Source organism: Triticum aestivum, chromosome 2D (assembly GCF_018294505.1).
Source record: "Triticum aestivum cultivar Chinese Spring chromosome 2D, IWGSC CS RefSeq v2.1, whole genome shotgun sequence".
Lineage (NCBI taxonomy): Eukaryota > Viridiplantae > Streptophyta > Magnoliopsida > Poales > Poaceae > Triticum > Triticum aestivum.
This window is the reverse complement of record NC_057799.1, coordinates 453,291,700-453,307,472: the sequence shown is the minus strand read 5'-3', so window position 1 is coordinate 453,307,472 and position 15,773 is coordinate 453,291,700. Positions and strand designations below refer to the sequence as shown.

The window sequence follows — 15,773 nt, the reverse complement described above, 5'->3', positions numbered from 1 at the left end:
CTTTAGTGTAAAAAACAACAGGTCGGTGTTACTTTGTGACACACGTTTGACACTTATCATTTGAAAAAAAAATACACCCATCCTAATCACCGGCCACCCGGATTGCCGTTTGAACCTCAACCTATTGGCACACGACTTGCATATACCTGATTAGGCTTGCGAAGTATTGGCATGCAAGCCTACTCTAACGTAGACTACTAGGATTACAACTAGACTAAGAAAGATTACCTAACAATCCTTCTCTAATCTTGACTTCCTGTCCTCGCCTTCATTGCTGTTTTGATCTTGGCTCATTGCAGATTCATGGTTTGATGATCCATCCCTTGTTGACTCATCTGCTGGCACCACGACGAGTTAGGCCTCTTTTGATTCATAGGACTGCAAAAACATAGGAATAGAAAAAACATAGGATTGGAATGGCATGTCCATTGGATCCCTATGGGATTTGAGTTTGTTTGATTGCGTCATGGGAAAAACAAATGATTTCTTCCAAGAGGTTTGGGTGGATGTTAGAATTCATGTGAAATGTAGTACAAATGAATCCTTAGGAAAAATTCCTGCAGGATTCAATCCTACGAATCAAACAACCAACGTAGGAAAAATTCCTAAGGATTCCAATCCTTCAAAGATCCTATGAAAATCCTTTAAATCAAAGTGACCCTTAAATTGCTGGCTAGATTGTTCACCACAAAAATCAAGTCATGCCATCGGTGCCTCAATCAAATATGCAAAAATCAGATTTCGATAGCATTCGAGCATGAAGTGCCATTCTTAGGTCGCGATCATTTCACACTGGTAATTAATCGAGTTGCCAGTTGGCACAACTATCATTATTGGTCCAGAGTCTGGAAGCAAGACAATCAAATCAGCTGGTAGTACCCTAAAAAAAATCAGCCGGTACAAGAGACTGTAAACTGAGGACATCCTTTACTATGGGCAATACATATGTAGTTCGTCGACATAAAATACTGTTGCCTGACAAAATGGTACGACATAAGAAAATCTCGAGTTACCGTAAGAAATACATCAAAACAAGTCTTTTACCATCTAAAAAACAGTCTTTTACTTCTCTTAAAAAAATTATGGGCCTTCAGTAATTTTACAACGAGAAATAAATAGACCAGCACACATAAAATTCTTCTAATATACGAGAAAATAGCATTTTCATAAATTGACATCCATTTTATTTACACATTTATTTTCTATTGCGTTAAAGGGCAACTTATCATTGAAACTCATGCTAATGCTCGGATATCAACAATACACTAACAGTGGAAAGGAACTAAGCCAGGGTCTACTCTTTTTGAAAAGCTGACAATCTTTTGATTACTATTGTTCGGCATGGAAAGTGTAATTTTATTGGCACTCTCTAAGTAGCTCTCGAACTTCTTATAATTGACCTCAGGCTTATCCATCTTATCTGCAAGCTTTGACTGGCCATTTTTGTGCTTCAATGGCTCTATGCCCAGAGATAATTCCTCCCTCATGATTTGGTACATGATTGCCTGTTTCTGAAAGGTCCAATCGCCGGTGATCCAGTCAAATTTGTACAAAGGGAGGAAAGCATTGTCCGTATGTCACTATGAACTCGATGGCCAAAAAGATGAATTTAAATCCCTCAGTGGAGAGGTAGGAACTAAAGCTCAACCTGGTCCATCGTGGCTTCAGTCCACTATAACCCTGAATTTTTTGGGATGATAAATAGTAACATTAGTACCTTGTACTGAAACAAGCAAGCTGGCTACTTTGATAATTCATTATGAAGTTTGTGACACCTCAAGGACAGTAGACCGAATGCAGAGTGAGAGCTCATTGTTGACATCGAGCAAGATGTGACCATAGGGACCCGCACAAGCACAACCTCACCTCGCCTGGATGCTAAAAAGATCATTCAAAAGCCTAGACACAAAATGACCGTGGAGGGGTAGTTGTTTGCGCCTCATCATCACCAGCCTCACCAAAATCATCAAATGGCTTTTCTGACAGAGGAAAAGGTGTCCCACCTTTCGATGAGATGGTGACTATCATTTTCGATGGAGTAGACTTTGACGATCCGACTACGAACATGCGAGGACATCGTGCCTTAACAATCGCTAAACCAACTCCGAGGGGTTATTGGCCATGCCGGAGCACGATCAATCTGACCACGAAGGTCTATTTCCTGCACGCAAACGAAGAACAAGTAAGAAACTGAAATTGCAATCTGAATATTGCGAATATAAGAGGAAAACTTTATTAATGAATGTGGGGTTCCGTGACGTCTTTGTCTAGTCGTTGAACACAAACGAAGTACGCGAAGTTGTAGCTATGGCGATCTTTTAATCTAAACAAAACCCGAAGTCTAAAGGACGCCCTAAGGACTGTATATATGGAGGAATAGAAGGGGAATTTCGTGACCCCTTGGAGGAGGGGGTCCGAAATCAACCCCTAACTCTGTTTCCCCACACATACGAACTCTAAAAACAGGCTATACTAAAGTATTTCAAAATTACATGGGCCTAGCCCAATAATAAGGTGACACAACACATATAATAGCCTCTAGACGAAATTTATGAAGTGGCATCTTGTATACTTCGTTCAAGCCTTCATACACTTATTATGGTGGCTTCAAAGTCCTGAAATCATCACTTGAAACTCTGTTCTTATTCCTCTTGCGCATGCCATCATCTCCATGCTTGATCTCGCTCCAATGTTCATCCTTCTTGTCCAAGCTAGACCCTTCATTTGTAAGCAAAATAAATGTATCCAATTTAGGCAGCATCACATTCTCATGAACATTAGAAATCGTTACCAAGAAATGAAAGTACCTGGTAATTTAATTGGCGCGCAAGATTTAGTAATTGGTCCAGTATATGTAGTTGCAGGGATCGTGGGTGTAAATTTAGTATTGATGTCCTCATCATTTTCCGTCACGGTCACTGATGGGCACATTAGGAATGAGAAGACTGGACGATGATGGGCAATTGTGTTTCCTAGCACCCTAACATTTGGATTATGGGCAAGCCTTTTCATTGCCATCTCTGAGAACACTTGCTCACGAAGCCTTTTCATTGTCATACCCAACACAGAGCTTCACCTAAAATGCAAGTGATGCACAAATCTTTTTTTAATATAGGCGGTGTGCAAGCATCCTCCCGCTCCTCGATATGGTCATAGTACAATGTATCCTGTACATATCATACCGTTATTTATTTATATTTTTTATTATGGTATTATGGTGAACTATATATGGAAAACAACACAAATATTTCGCATATCAGGCAAAGTACTTGGCACTGATACTTAAATTTTTGCTCCTCCTCATTGAATACATTGACATAGGCCACTATGCCGCCTCCGCACGTTGAGGAGGCTGAGAATTGAGTCTATACAGTGGTTTGTTCATCAGAAGGATGCCCGGTGTGCCCGGTCCCCAGGAAAATTTGTGAGGGCTCAAGCAAACAGCGTCCTACCCATTGACTTCGCCAGACTTCATATCGATCTGGACATATGGTTCACTGCACAAAGGATATTAATTTAAGTTATCAGACATAGTTTTTTGATTAATACATGAAATTATAGAAATGAAGCACCAGCCGGAATGGCGATAAGTTAGAAATTCAACATAAGACAATAGGATATGGAATGTTTCCTAGGTGTCTTTAAAGTCCAAATATTTTGCTGTCATTGTGTGCTAAAATAATTACTCCCTAGGTTTTTTACCACTTAATTTCTCCTTTGGCATTAAAAAAAACCAGCTTGCTTCAACACACAAGCAACATTGACCATGTAGTTACAGTTGATCTTGCATTTGCCAAGTATACAAATCAGTACAAAACGTAAGTCAATATGAGATCATGTTTGAACTAGTGTTTGGATCAGTTCGGGTGCTCTGTTGTGTGTGTGTCATATTATTTTAGTGCAAAGGAGTAGAAAAAGGTAGTTATAGTGCTGACGAGGCAAGTGTGACCTACATTCAAGAAACCCTGTAGGTCATTGTATTGTGACATGAGCTGTTTTTATTTTGAGTTGTTTATTTTCTTGCTATGTATGTATGCAGAAACAAACAACATATTTTGAATAGAAAAAAGTAGGTCTTCCTTAGAAAAACCGTGGTAATTTCTTCTACCATTATCTCAGATACTTTTATTTTATAAGATTTAATTAGTAGGTTCGACAATAACAACACATGAACTATGTAGTTTTGACAGAAGTAGAGTTCTTAGGTTTTGAACAGAAACATGTAGTAAAGGAAGGGCTTGTTTTTTTGGGAATCTATATGAATTTTGTAGAAAATATTTATCCACTCTATGAAGGACAACAGCTGACATGCTGCAAAAAGAACAACACCTCTATGATCTCTCAGGATCATTCCTGCACCAGCCGATCCTTCCTTCGGGGAAAATGATCCATCGACCGACAAAGCAAGCCAATTCGCTGGTGGTAGCACCCAAGCAGGATCCGGCGGCCAGTCCTTCCCAGCCTGGACAGAGTCACAGAGACATCCACTGAAGCCTTTCCACTGATAATAAATACAAGGATAGAAGATGCAATAACCATTCCTCTCCAGTGTCAATTATAAGTTACTTTTTGATTATCAGCCATACTTTCATCTTGTTTGCTCGTGGCGTCCTCGACGATGGATTTTGAGTTGTTGGTTGTTAGTGACGAAGCTAGACAGAAAATGCAGTAGGGGCAAAATGCAAAAACAACAATTTCTGAGGGGGCCAAAGAGTATGCTATATCTAATTAATCACAACCAAAAGAAATTTCTTCAGAGATTTTGCCAAGGTTGGGGGGGGGGGGGCATGGCCCCTGCAGATCAACATGTAGCTCCACCAGTGTTGGTCGTCTTGTTGGTTTGGTTTGGACTGCGTCCAAGGGCGATGAGTTAGCCGTGTGTTTTTCGGTTTGGGCTGAGCATCCCATGTTTCTATGCTCCGGGCGCCATGTTCACGTCTCTTGCGTTCGTGCCATATGTTGTATCATCTGTTATACTTTTTCTTAACTTCTTCTATCAATGAAATAATATGCAAGCTTTGCGTATTCACGAAAAAAGAGATGTGCTGCATTATTGCATATTATTAACGCATGGAAGCCATCTTCCTCTTCCTTGTACACAACGGGCATGTAGCGTGCCGAGCAAGGTGCCGGTCACACACGCATTCAGATGTAGCTAAGACCCCCCGGAGACAACCTTCCATGCCATAACTCGTATCCGGTGAGGCACGGAGGCTTGCTAGATCAAGTTTTAGACTTTCCACGAACCAACCTGTGGTTGGATGGTTAGAGAGACTGTGGTATCTCTAACCTATTAGGGTTTAAATCCTGGTGTTCGCATTTATTTCTGAAATTATTTCAGGATTTTCGGCGATGTGCATTTAGTGTGAGGAGACATTCCCGTCGACGACGAGGTGACTATGGCGACTTCGTAAATTTCAAGATGATATTCCGGCTCAGTCTTTCGGAGGTGCTCATAGAGATAGAGTGTGCATGCATGCTTTCATAGGGGCGAGTGTATACACATATATATGAGCGCTTGCGTCTGTACTGTGTACTGTGTTCAGAAAAAAAAATTGAGACTTTCCTGTTGCCATCAGGGTAAGAACTAGAAGATGCTAGCGCTCATATACATGTTGCCATCAACGTACGTTCACGCTACTAATCTGTTTGCTTGCTTGCTACAAGCCGTAGATATCCAAAGTAGCGGTCAAAGGTTTATCGGTCAATATCTAAAAGTCATTTGTTGCCGTTAGTGGCAGGAATGAAGAAGTTTCGTTGTTTTAATGCCGCACATCAGCGTATGGACGAACGCACGTTGCCGGCACAGACGTGCAGAACTGGTTCACGCCCACAGCCACAGCTACACGAAAATAACAGGTTTTCTAGCTGTACCGACCCCGCGAAGAGAAGACTTCGGAACAAAAGACTTGACACCGAAATTATCAAAAATTCTTTAACCGACTTTGGGTTTACCGTACGTGTCGGCTTGCACCGAGTCCATGTAATTAATGCTTGACTCACCAACCTAGGATTAAAATTCTTCCGAGTGCCGTTCAATTGTTCAAACATGAAAACGAATACCTGGCCGTAGGTGAAACCGTATCATGCATGTGGTCAACCACGCCGACTCACATGTTTCAGACTTTTTTTGTTCCAATTCGGCCAATTAAATTCAAGACTGGAAAAAGGATATGGCAAGCGTGCCTTCCTCTTATACTATCTCGTGTAGTACAACTGTATAGATTGGTATATGCGATTCCTGCTTCATGCGGGCGAGTAACAGCCTGCAATCCGAACTGAGGACGGGTTTTTTGAATCGAAACTGCTTTGCATACGATGCTCATCTCGTCCGAGCAGTAGGACCAGAGAGCAAGTCATCTTTAGATGCTATGACCCACAAACTGAATTCTCTATGATTGTCTCTAATCGTACAGTGTTGGACAGGAACTCATCGTACGCATAGCTTTTGGTATTAGCTCACCCTCGCGAGATCGCGACCCTTTGTCCCGCACATTGAATGCATCATTCTACCTTGTCTGCACTATTCACCCCATTTTGTTATGGTTGCTATTGCCGTGGACGACTTCGTATGCCACCGGAACACTAGTAGAAAAGATGGCTTTGGTTCAGGCCGGGTCAGCCCATTAGTCCCGGTTCAGTCCAGAACCGGGACTCATGGGGGCACTGGTCCCGGTTCGTGAGGCCAGGAGCCTGCCGGGCCTCGTGGGGGCATTGCTCCCGGTTCGTCTGGCCCCTTTGGTCCCGGTTGGTGGGACGAACCGGGACCAATAGGCCTCGCTCTTGGCCCACCACCATTGGTCCCGGTTGGTGGCTTGAACCGGGACCACAGGCTTGTTGGGGTTCGTAGCAGAAATTTAAAATTTTATACGCATCACCAAGATCAATCTATGGAGTAATCTAGCACCGAGGAGAAGGGGAGTGCATCTACATACCATTGTAGATCGCTAAGCGGAAGCGTTGCAAGAACGCGGATGAAGGAGTCGTACTCGTAGCGATTCAGATCGCGGTTGATTCCGATCTAAGCGCCGAACCACGGCGCCTCCGCGTTCAACACACATGCAGCCCGGTGACGTCTCCCATGCCTTGATCCAGCAAGGGGAGAAGGAGAAGTTGGGGAAGACTCCGTTCAGCAGCAGCACGACGGCGTGGTGGTGGTGGACGAGCGCGGAACTCCAGCAGGGCTTCGCCAAGCACTACGAGAGACGAGGAGGGAGAGAGGTATGGTTGTGCCTGGGAGAGAATAACTCATGTATCGGGCAGCCCCTAGACCTCAACTATATATAGGGGGAGGGGAGGGGCTGCGCCCCCTGTAGGGTTCCCACCCCAAGGGGTGCGGCAGCCCCAGATCCCATCTAGGGTGGCGGCCAAAGGGGGGAGAGGGGGAGGCGCACCTGGGGTGGGCCTTAGGGCCCATCTGCCCTAGGGTTTGCCCCCATCTTCTCTTGAGGCGCCTTGGGCCTTGGTGGGGGGCGCCCCAGCCCACCTAGGGGCTGGTCTCTTCCCACTATTGGCCCACGCAAGCCTCTGGGGCTGGTGGCCCCTCCCGGTGGACCCTCGGACCCTTCCGGTGGTCCCGGTACATTACCGGTGATGCCCGGAACACTTCCGGTGGCCAAATCCCCACTTCCTATATATCAATCTTTACCTCTGGACCATTCCGGAACTCCTCGTGACGTCCGGGATCTCATTCGGGACTCCGAACAACATTCGGTAACCGCGTACATACTTTCCCTATAACCCTAGAGTCATCGAATAAGTGTGTAGACCCTACGGGCTCGGGAACCATGCAGTCATGACCGAGACATATCTCCGGCCAATAACCAACAGCGGGATCTGGATACCCATGTTGGCTCCCACATGTTCCATGATGATCTCATCGGATGAACCACGATGTCAAGGATTCAATCAATCCCGTATACAATTCCCTTTGTCTACCGGTATAGTACTTGCCCGAGATTCGATCGTCGGTAGCCCGATACCTTGTTCAATCTCGTTACTGGCAAGTCTCTTTACTCGTTCCGTAACACATCATCCCGTGATCAACTCCTTGGTCACATTGTGCATATTATGATGATGTCCTACCGAGTGGGCCCAGAGATACCTCTCCGTTTACACGGGGTGACAAATCCCAGTCTCGATTCGTGCCAACCCAACAGACACTTTCGGAGATACCTGTAGTGCACCTTTATAGCCACCCAGTTACGTTGTGACGTTTGGTACACCCAAAGCATTCCTACGGTATCCGGGAGTTGCACAATCTCATGGTCTAAGGAAACGATACTTGACATTAGAAAAGCTTTAGCAGACGAACTACACGATCTTGTGCTAGGCTTAGGATTGGGTCTTGTCCATCACATCATTCTCCTAATGATGTGATCCCGTTATCAACGACATCCAATGTCCATGGTCAGGAAACCGTAACCATCTATTGATCAACGAGCTAGTCAACTAGAGGCTTACTAGGGACATGGATTTGTCTATGTATCCACACATGAATCCTATCAATACAATTTTAGCATGGATAATAAACGATTATCATGAACAAGGAAATATAATAATAACCAATTTATTATTGCCTCTAGGGCATATTTCTAACAGTCTCCCACTTGTACTAGAGTCAATAATCTAGTTCACATCGCCATGTGATTAACACTCACAGGTCACATCACCATGTGACTAACATCCAAAGAGTTTACTAGAGTCAATAATCTAGTTCACATCACTATGTGATTAACACTCAATGAGTTCTGGGTTTGATCATGTTATGCTTGTGAGAGAGGTTATAGTCAACGGGTCTGCAACAATCAGATCCGCATGTACTTCGCAAAACTTTATGTCATATCGTAGATGCTGCTACCACGTTCCACTTGGAGCTATTCCAAATGGTTGCTCCATTATACATATCCGGTTTTTCTACTCATAGTCATCCGGATAGGTGTTAAAGCTTGCATCGACGTAACTCTTAACGTCGAACTCTTTATCACCTCCATAACCGAGAAATATTTCCTTATTCCTCTAAGGACAATTTTGACCACTGTCCAGTGATCCACTCCTGGATCACCTTTGTACCCTCTTGCCAGACATGTGGCAAGGCACAAATCAGGTGCGGTACTCAGCATGGCATACCGTATAGAGCCTATGACAAAAGCATAGGGGACGACCTTCGTCCTTCCTCTTTCTTCTGCCGTGATCAAGCTTTGAGTCTTACTCAACTTCACACCTTACAACTCAGGTAAGAACTCCTTCTTTGACTGATCTATTTTGAACTCCTTCAAAATCATGTCAAAGGTGTGTGTTCTTTTGAAAGTATCATCGGGCGTCTTGATCTATCTCTATAGATCTTGATGCCCAATATGTAAGCAGCTTTATCCAGGTCTTCCTTTGAAAATCACTTTTCAAACAACCGTTTATGCTTTCCAGAAATTCTACATCATTTCAGATCAACAATATGTCATCCACATATACTTATCAGAAATGTTGTAGTGCTCCCACTCACTTTCTTGTAAATACAAGTTTCTAGCAAACATTGTATAAACCTAAAAACTTTGATCACTCCATCAATGCATATATTCCGACTCCGAGATGCTTGCTCTAATCCATAGAAGGATCGCTGGAGCCAGCATACCTTTTAGCATCCTTAGGATCGACAAAACCTTTGATTGTATCACATACAACTTTTTCTTACGAAAACTGGTAAGAAAACTTGTTTTGACATCCATCTGTCAGATTTCATAATCGAAAAATACAGCTAATGCTAACATGAATCCGACGGACTTAAGCATCGCTACGGGTGAGAAAATCTCATCGTAGTCAACTCCTTGAACTTGTGAAAAACTCTTTGCCACAAGTCGAGCTTCATAGACGGTAACATCACCGTCCACGTCCGTCTTCTTCTTAAAGATCCATTTATCTCAACGGCTTGCCGATCATCGGGCAAGTCCACCAAAGTCCATACTTTGTTCTGATACATGGATCCTATCTCGGATTTCATGGCTTCTAACCATTTGTCGGAATACGGGCCCACCATCGCTTCTCCATAGCTCGTAGGTTCATTGTTGTCTAACAACATGATATCTAAGACAGGATTACCGTACCACTCAGGAGTAGTACATATCCTTGTCGACCTACGAGGTTCAATAGCAACTTGATCCGAAGCTTCATGATCACTATCACTAACTTACTCTTCAACAGACGTAGGCGCCACAGAAACATCTTTCTGTGTTGCACTACTTTCCGGTTGAAGTAGAGGTTCAACAACCTCATCAAGTTCTATCTTCCTCCCACTCAATTCTTTCGAGAGAAACTCCTTCTCGAGAAAGGACCCGTTCTTATGACAAATAATTTGCCCTCGGATCTAAGATAGAAGGTATACCCAACTGTCACCTTTGGGTATCCTATGAAGATGTGTTTGTCCGCTTTGGGTTCGAGCTTCTCCGGCTGAAGCCTTAAGCATCGCAGCCCCAAACATTAAGAAACGACAACTTTGGTTTCTTGCCAAACCAATGTTCATATGACGTCGTCTCAATGGACTTAGATGGTGCCCTATCTAAAGTGAATGCAGCTGTCTCTAACGCATAACCTCAAAATAATAGCGGTAGATCGCTAAGAGACATCATAGATCGCACCATATCTCATAAGGTTCGATTACGACGTCCGGACACACCATTTCGCTGTGGTGTTCCAGGTGGCTTCAACTGTGAAACAATTCCACAATGTCTTAAGTGATTGCCAAACTCATAACTCAGAAATTCTCCCTCGATCAGATCGTAGGAATTTGATCTTCTTGTTATGATGGTTCTTAACTTCACTCTGAAATTGCTTGAACTTTTCAAACGTTTCAGACTTGTGCTTCATTAAGTAAATATACCCATATCTACTCAAATCGTCAATGAAGATGAGAAAATAACGATATCCACCACACGCCTTAATTCTCATTGGATCACGCACATCAGCATGTATGATTTCCAACAAGTCACTTGCCCGTTTCATTGTACCTGAAAACGGGATCTTAGTCATCCTGCCCATGAGGCATGGCTCGCATGTGTCAAGCGATTCAAAATCAAGTGACTCCAAACATCCATCCGCATGGAGTTTCTTCATGCATTTTATGCCAAAATGACCTAAGCGGCAGTGTCACAAGAAAGTGGTACTATCATTATTAACTCTACATCTTTTTGGCGTGAACATGTGTATTACCACGACCGAGATTCAATGAACCATTCACATAGGGTGCATGACCATGAAAGGTATTATTCATGTAAACAGAATAACCATTATTTTCTAACTTAAATGAATAACCGTATTGCAATGAACATGATCTAATCATATTCACGCTCAACGTAGACACCTGATAACATTTATCTAGGTCCAATACTAATCCCGAAGGCAGATGGAGTGTGCGATGGTGATCTCATCAACTTTGGAAACACTTCCAACACACATCGTCACCTCGCCCTTAGCCAGTCTCCGTTTAGTCCGTAGCTTTTGCTTCAAGTCACCAATAATAGCAACTGAACCGGTATCCAATACCCAGGTGCTACCAGGAGTACTAGTAGGGTACACATTAATAACACGTATATACTTTGTTGAAGTTGCCAGCCTTCTTATCTACCATGCATTTGGGGTAGTTCCGCTACCAGTGACCGTTCCCCTTACAATAGAAGCACTTAGTCTCGGGTTTGGGTTCAACCTTGGGTTCCTTCATTGGAGCGGCAGCTGGTTTACCATTCATGAAGTTTCCCTTCTAGCCCTTGCCCTTCTTGAAACCAGTGGTCTTGTTAAACCATCAACACTTGATGCTCCTTCTTGATTTCTACTTTTTGCGGTCTTAAGCACCGCGAACAGCTCCGGGATCATCTCCATCCCTTGCATGTCATAGTTCATCACGAAGATCTAGTAGCTTAGTGATAGTGACAAGAGAACTCTATCAATCACTATCTTATCTGGAAGTTTAACTCCCACTTGATTCAAGTGATTGTAGCACCCAGACATTCTGAGCACATGCTCACTAGCTGAGCTATTCTCCTCCATCTTGTAGGCAAGGAACTTGTCAGAGGTCTCATACCTCTCAACACGGGCATGAGCCTGAAATCCCAATTTCAGCTCTTGGAACATCTCATATGTTCTATGGCGTTCAAAACGTCATTGGAATCCTGATTCTAAGCCGTAAAGTATGGTGCACTTAACTATCAAGTAGTCATCAGGACGTATCTGTTAGATGTTCATAACATCCACAGACGACGCTGGAGGGGTTGGCACACCGAGCGGTGCATCAAAGACATAGGCCTTCTGTGTAGCAGTGAGGACACTCCTCAGGCAACGGACCTAGTCCGCGTCAATGCTTACAATATCTTTCAACTTAATCTTTCTCTAGGAACGTATTGAAACAGGGAGCTACAACGCGAGCTATTGATCTACAACATATTTGCAAAGACAATTTAGACTATGTTCATGATAATTAAGTTCATCTAATCAAATTATTTAATGAACTCCCACTTAAATAGACATCCCTCTAGTCATCTAAGTGATACATGATCCGAATCGACTAGGCCGTGTCCGATCATCACGTGAGACGGACTAGTCATCATCGGTGAACATCTTCATGTTGATCGTATCTTCTATACGACTCATGTTCGACCTTTCGGTCTTCCGTGTTCCGAGGCCATGTCTGTACATGCTAGGCTCGTCAAGTCAACCTAAGTGTTTCGCATGTGTTCCGAGGCCATGTCTGTACATGCTAGGCTTGTCAACACCCGTTGTATTCGAACGTTAGAATCTATCACACCCGATCATCACGTGGTGCTTCGAAACAACGAACCTAGGCAACGGTGCACAGTTAGGGAGAACACTTTTCTTGAAATTTTAGTGAGGGATCATCTTATTTAAGCTACCATCGTTCTAAGCAAATAAGATGTAAAACATGATAAACATCACATGCAATCTAATAGTGACATGATATGGCCAATATCATTTTGCTCCTTTTTGATCTCCATCTTCGGGGCGCCATGATCATCGTCGTCACCGGCATGACACCATGATCTCCATCATCGTGTCTTCATGAAGTTGTCTCGTCATCTATTACTTCTACTACTATGGCTAACGGTTTAGCAATAAAGTAAAGTAATTACATGACGTTTATGTTGACACGCAGGTCATAAATAAATTAAGACAACTCCTATGGCTCCTGCCGATTGTCATACTCATCGACATGCAAGTCGTGATTCCTATTACAAGAACATGATCAATCTCATACATCACATATATCATTCATCACATCCTTTTGGCCATATCACATCACACGGCATATCCTGCAAAAACAAGTTAGGCGTCCTCTAATTGTTGTTGCAAATTTTTACGTGGCTGCTATAGGTTTCTTAGCAAGAACGTTTCTTACCTACGCCAAAACCACAACGTGATATGCCAATTTCTATTTACCCTTCATAAGGAACCTTTTCATCGAATCTGATCCGACTAAAGTGGGAGAGACAGACACCCGCTAGCCACCTTATGCAACTAGTGCATGTCAGTCGGTGGAACCTGTCTCACGTAAGTGTACGTGTAAGGTCGGTCCGGGCCGCTTCATCCCACGATGCCGCCGAATCAAGATAAGACTAGTAACGGCAAGTAAATTGACAAAATCGACGCCCACGACTACTTTGTGTTCTACTCGTGCATAGAAACTAACCATAGACCTAGCTCATGATGCCACTGTTGGGGTTCGTAGCAGAAATTTAAAATTTTCTACGCATCACCAAGATCAATCTATGGAGTAATCTAGCACCGAGGGGAAGGGGAGTGCATCTACATACCATTGTAGATCACTAAGCGGAAGCGTTGCAAGAACGCGGATGAAGGAGTCGTACTCGTAGCGATTCAGATCGCGGTTGATTCCGATCTAAGCGCCGAACCACGGCGCCTCTGTGTTCAACACACGTGCAGCCCGGTGACGTCTCCCACGCCTTAATCCAGCAAGGGGAGAAGGAGAAGTTGGGGAAGACTCCGTCCAGCAGCAGCACGACGGCGTGGTGGTGGTGGAGGAGCGCGGAACTCCAGCAGGGCTTCGCCAAGCACTACGAGAGACGAGGAGGGAGAGAGGTATGGCTGCGCCTGGGAGAGAATAACTCGTGTATCGGGCAGCCCCTAGATCTCAAATATATATAGGGGGAGGGGAGGGGGCTGCGCCCCCTGTAGGGTTCCCACCCCAAGGGGTGCGGCAGCCCCAGATCCCATCTAGGGTGGCGGCCAAAGGGGGGAGAGGGGGAGGCTCACCTGGGGTGGGCCTTAGGGCCCATCTGCCCTAGGGTTTGCCCCCATCTTCTCTTGAGGCGCCTTGGGCCTTGGTGGGGGGCGCCCCAGCCCACCTAGGGGCTGGTCCCTTCCCACTATTGGCCCACGCAAGCCTCTGGGGCTGGTGGACCCTTCCGGTGGTCCCAGTACATTACCGGTGATGCCCGGAACACTTCCGGTGGCCAAATCCTCACTTCCTATATATCAATCTTTACCTCCGGACCATTACGGAACTCCTCGTGACGTCCGGGATCTCATCTGGGACTCCGAACGACATTCGGTAACCGCATACATACTTTCCCTATAACCCTAGTGTCATCGAACCTTAAGTGTGTAGACCCTACGGGCTCGGGAACCATGCAGTCATGACCGAGACATATCTCCGGCCAATAACCAACAGCGGGATCTGGATACCCATGTTGGCTCCCACATGTTCGACGATGATCTCATCGGATGAACCACGATGTCAAGGATTCAATCAATCCCGTATACAATTCCCTTTGTCTACCGGTATAGTACTTGCCCGAGATTCGATCGTCGGTATCCCGATACCTTGTTCAATCTCGTTACCGGCAAGTCTCTTTACTCGTTCCGTAACACATCATCCCGTGATCAACTCCTTGGTCACATTGTGCATATTATGATGATGTCCTACCGAGTGGGCCCAGAGATACCTCTCCGTTTACACGGGGTGACAAATCCCAGTCTCGATTCGTGCCAACCCAACAGACACTTTCGGAGATACCTGTAGTGCACCTTTATAGCCACCCAGTTACGTTGTGACGTTTGGTACACCCAAAGCATTCCTACGGTATCCAGGAGTTGCACAATCTCATGGTATAAGGAAATGATACTTGACATTAGAAAAGCTTTAGCAGACGAACTACACGATCTTGTGCTAGGCTTAGGATTGGGTCTTGTCCATCACATCATTCTCCTAATGATGTGACCCCGTTATCAACGACATCCAATGTCCATGGTCAGGAAACCGTAACCATCTATTGATCAACGAGCTAGTCAACTAGAGGCTTACTAGGGACATGGTGTTGTCTATGTATCCACACATGTATCTGAGTTTCCTATCAATACAATTTTAGCATGGATAATAAACGATTATCATGAACAAGGAAATATAATAATAACCAATTTATTATTGCCTCTAGGGCATATTTCTAATAAGGCTGCCCTTTAGTCCCGGTTCATACCACGAACCGGGACCAATGAGGTGCCTATATATACCCCTCGCCCGCGAGCAGAGCACTCCAGTGCTCTGTTTTTCTCTGGCCGGCGAGGGGAGGGCTTTGTGGTGCTCTACCTCACCTCCTATGCACATGAGGTGTTCGATGAAATGCCCGAGCCACACTAGTTAAGCTTTTTCGTCTCGAAGCTCGACCTCAAAGCTCCATTTTCCTCGAGATTTGTCTAGGTTTAGCGGCCCGTCACGTCCCATTCCCGTCTTCACCGCCGTCGATCGCCGCCGATCT

At 44.6% G+C, this 15,773-nt stretch overlaps 1 pseudogene; it reads right to left on the bottom strand.

The window, feature by feature from the left end:
* Positions 1-1,265: 1,265 nt before the first annotated feature.
* LOC123055836 (uncharacterized) lies at positions 1,266-4,539 on the bottom strand (annotated as a pseudogene).
* Positions 4,540-15,773: the final 11,234 nt, after the last annotated feature.